The following is a 4,407-nucleotide window of genomic DNA, read 5'->3' on the forward strand; positions in this document are numbered from 1 at the left end:
TCTCCCCACATTCTTCCTCCTCCTCCCCGTGTCCCCCTGCGCCCCACCTTCCGCGGCTCCTGGGTCCACATGTGGAGGAGGCAGGGCTCCAGATGTGGGGGGAGGCCGGAGGGGGCACTAGCCCCTGGGGGGTCACCGTTCAGCTCCCTGGCCCAGTGGCAGGCGGGCATTGCAGAGCAGCTGTCCCCCAGCTGGGATCAGGGTCAGCTGGGGCCAGTTTCCCTTACAGTGGGTTCCGCTGGGTCTCCCTCTTTGTGGGAACGCATCATATGTAGGTGGTCACAGCTGGATCCCAGCCAGCCCGACCCCATGCAAACCGAGTTTGCCAGGGGGGGAGCAAAGGAACACAGAACCATCTATGCAAATAAGATGAGAGACAGGATCTCTTGTCTGTCAAGAAGCCTAAGAAGCCTCTGCTATTACTGGTACCCCAACTTCGGTGGGAAGGGGCACCCCTTCTCCAGAAGCCTTGACTGACCCCTTGACCTATTAGGAGGGGAAGGCTCGTGCTAAGAGGAGAGATGGAGGGTGGACTTCGGAAAGGGCTTTGCGGCGGTCCAGAGCCCGCAGGCACGAAGCCGGACAAGCCTGAGCCGGTCTTCCCCGCCCGCGAAGGACAGACGCAGGCAGGGGTCTGGCTGGGCTTTGGGAGCCGGGCCTGTGTCCTCCGCCAGCCGTGATCCTGAGCGACCCTACTGACCTGCAGGCCCTCCCGTCCTCACTGGACTCTCGACTGCTTGGTAACGTGATGAGTTGAAAAACCCCTTCTAGGTCGGCCTGTCCCAGCGGCGGGAAGGCTGTGGGACAGGCACCGAGGGGCTGGGGAAGAGCCCCGGGTCCCGGGCCTGGTGCCTGCAGCTGGCCCGTGTGGTCCCGGGCGGGGCGCGGGCTCTCTTTGATCCACGTGCGTAAAACGCTGGCTTTGCAGCCTACCCGGGAGCAGCATGGCTCATGGCCAGACTTAGTCGTATTTTTAGGAAGAGTGAAGTGAGTGTGCTGGTGGCGGCCTGGGGCACAGGGTGTCAGAGGCCGTGTCCGCTTCCCTCTTGGGTGCGGGCCGGGGTGACGGGCGAGCTGTTCTGTCTAGGGCAGGGCGAGGCGGGCAAGGCCTGCGCAGAAAGCGGAAGTGGCCTCAGCACGAGCTGCCGGCCCGTCCCCCTCCGTCCCCCTCCGTCCCCCTCCATCTGGACTCTGCCCTGCTGCCCTCGGCACCGCCTCTGGCCTCTGGACGTGGAGGGGGCCTGCTGGTCAGCGGCTTCCGGCCCGGGGCCGGGACACGTGGTGGGAGGGGCTGGAGGAGGGGACCGTGGCTCGTAACTGCCCGCAGTGGTGGCCAGCGTGTCCCAGGCCCCACCCCGCCCCCTCGCTGCTCGCGGCTGGGACCCAGTCTCCGGCTGCAACTCTGAGTGACCCAAGGCAGTGAATCTGGGGCTCACGAGCCCCCCACCCCCCGGGCTGCACTTTATCCCAGGCCACCCGGAGGCGGGGTGGGTGTGGGGCTTCTGGGACCCTCTCTCTGGCCTTGACGCATGGAAACCACAACCCCAGGAAGGCACTCAGCTGTCCCCGTGAGGGAGCAGGGACCTGTGGCCGTCGTTAAAAACTCGCTGGGGTGAGCCGGACCCCCAGGTCCCCTGTGTCCAGTTCCCCGGGGTAGAGAAGAAAGGGGTGCCTTCCTGCAGCCTGAGCCCCCTCTCCGCTGCTGCCTCCCACACAACTCCAGCTCCCCGGTTTGCCGAGCCTCAGTTTCCCCACCTGCGGGGAGGCGAGGAGTGGGTGTCCTATGTCTTCCACGGCAGGAGGGGCGGGGAGAGCTGGAGGAGGAGGAGACCCGTACATCCTGCTCCCCAGGCCCTGACCCTCAAAGCCCTCCACGCCCCCAGTCTGAAGCCAGAGGACCGCCTGGCCAGTGCCCCCAACACTATCCCCGGATGCCCCGTGTCCCCAGTGCTGGGAGACTGGCATCCCACACCCCATCCCAACCCAGAGACCCCAGCCCACTTTCAAGCCTTACCCCAGCCCAGCAGTGGAGACCCTCACCCAGGCGTCTGAGACCTCCAGCGGAGTCCACCGGCCAGGGGGTGGAGCAGAGAAGCGGGCATGGCGGGGGGTGGGGGCCTGCCAGCCCCCCCCAGTGCCCCAGTTCCCAGGCGCCTCTTAAAGGGCCCAACACAAATTAGCCAGGGGCAGCTTAAAGGGGTGGGTGTAGAGGAAAGTTGGGGGGGAGGATCAGGTTTGCCAGGGGCAGGAGGGCCAGAGTGGGGGGCCCGGTGCCCCCTCTGCTGCCCTGGAAGGCCCCAGATTCCTTGGTGTAGTCTTTCCCTCATCTCGTGGGACCCCCACGTTGGCCACCCAGCTTCTGACCACCACCTCCTCGGATCCCGGCCCCCGCTCCCCTTGGGGCCCTGCCCACTTCCTCCCCCATCCCCCATGTCCGTGCCACCTCAGTCTCCGGTGAGGGCTGCCAGCTGGCACTGGCTGGTACGAGGCACGGAGAATCAGCCCAGGACTGTGCGGCCTGAGGCCTGGCTGGAGGGGGAGGGGGCACCTTGCCCTCCTGAGCGCCTCTCCGAGTCCACCGCTCGGCGACACAATGAGGGGGCACTGAGGTCTGGGGAGGCTAAGGGACGCGGGGTCAACCCCTTCTCACCAAGTCCCCAGTAGGTCGTCAGGTGGTGACATGGAAAAGGAAAATGACTTAGCCAGTTACTTCTGCCCTGGAAGGACTGGGGACAGCTGAGCGAAACACGGATGAGAGAGACAAGGACATGCCAGCCGCCCGCCAGTTCTCATGTCACTCTTTCGCTCGAGATCCCTCTGGCTCCCCAGTGCCCTCAGCCGGCGTCCGGGCCCCTCTCCCAGCTCCTCAGTGTGGAAGGCTCCCCGCTCCCCGGGCCCTGCCATGCACAAATGTCGCTTTGTCTGTCTCCTACCTGCGAGGAGCAACGCGGAATCACCCGGAACGACACCTCTTCTCGTTCCTACCAGATAGAATCCTTCCCGTCCTCCCACGCCCACCCACAGAAACCCCTTCCTCCGTGAAGCCCCTCGGTCCTCTCCCAGAGCTCCGAGGTGCCACGGCAAGGGGTCCCGAGCCCCCCGCCACCAGCAGGCGCGCCTCTGGGGCCCGCTGCCTCCTCGCTTAGGGAAAACTGCTCGCCGCTTGCCCGCCGGCGGCGAAGCGAGGACTGGGCCCGAGGCTCGGGGAGGACTTGGCATCGGGCCTCGGGTTCCGCGCGAGTCCATCTCTGAGCCTGGGCCTCTGCAGCGCGCGTAAAGTACCTACTGTCCCGTGGGTCCCGGGGACTCCGCGGGAATGAGACAAAGATCCCGGCCGCCAGCTGCATGTATCCTGGACGACGGAGAATGAACAAACACACCTTTGAACTATGTCCGGTAAAAGCAGAGCGGCCAAGTGACAGGACTCAGGGCAGGGAGGACGCGCCATCTCACGGCCTTCGGCTGGTCGGGGAGGCTCTCCTGGGTGGTAACATCTGAATAGAGACCTGGAGAAAATGAGGGAGCGAGCCTGCGGATATTCGATGGGAACGTGGTCCAGGCAGAGGGAACCACAGTGAGAACCAAGCGTCCGGGAGGTGAGTGCTCTTTGATGGCTCATAAGCGTCTTTCGTTATTAACAAATTGTTCTCAAGGCAGGTTATGCGTGTATCCATGCAGGTGTTACAGGAACTGTAGGCCATGGTGATATGCGTTACAGGCCATGTGCTCCGTTATACGGTATTGTCTGTGTTCTATGTGTACTCTGTGGTTCTTTATTGTGCACATGGTGCTGTGTATGCTGCATGTGCCAGGTATGCGTTCTGCGTGTGTTGCATTGCAATATTAACAAGAGGTTGCATATTGCCAAGGAATGTGCTGCATATTGCTGTGTGCTCGTGTGCTCGCGTGTTCATAAGGTGAGCTCATGTACTGCGGCGTGCATGTTCTCATGGCGTGCTGCATGTTCCTGGCATTGCTCCGTATGCTGTGTTCTCCAGGTGTCCAGATGTCAGGCTGCATGTAGCCGCTGCGTGTTCATGCGTGTCCGCTCACGTGCTGTGTCAGGGTGTGTGCTGGCTTGTTCTAAGGAAGGCGTGTGTCTGCTGTGCTCAGGTTGTGTGTGCTGCTTGTTCTCATGGTGCTGTGTGTGCTGCATGTCTCATGCGTGCTGTGTGTTCTGCGTGTTCTGCATGTGCTGGGCGTGTGCTATGCGTGTGCTGCATGTGCGCTGCGTGTTCTGCGTGTGCTGAGTGTGCTGGGTATTGCTGGTGATGCGTGGGCCCTGGGCTGTCCCTCGAGCTTGAGTGAGCAGGAGCAGGGGCAGTGAGAGACGAGGTGGGGCCCGTCGTGTCTGGCGTCACGAGCCATCGCAGGGACCTGGGCTTCTGCGCCGAGGCTGCGGGAAGG

General features: G+C 63.4%; 1 protein-coding gene across 1 annotated transcript in view; it reads right to left on the bottom strand.

The window, feature by feature from the left end:
- SEMA4A (semaphorin 4A) overlaps window positions 1-2,996 on the bottom strand; it is a 21,357-nt gene extending 18,361 nt beyond the window's left edge. The window contains exon 1 of the mRNA XM_039849809.1: window positions 2,934-2,996. The gene's annotated coding sequence lies outside the window, so the exon portion shown is untranslated. The remainder of the gene's footprint in view (window positions 1-2,933) is intronic.
- Window positions 2,997-4,407: the final 1,411 nt, after the last annotated feature.

The sequence above is a fragment of the Pteropus medius genome, unplaced genomic scaffold (assembly GCF_902729225.1).
Source record: "Pteropus medius unplaced genomic scaffold, Ma_sr-lr_union100, whole genome shotgun sequence".
Taxonomy (NCBI): Eukaryota; Metazoa; Chordata; class Mammalia; order Chiroptera; family Pteropodidae; genus Pteropus; species Pteropus medius.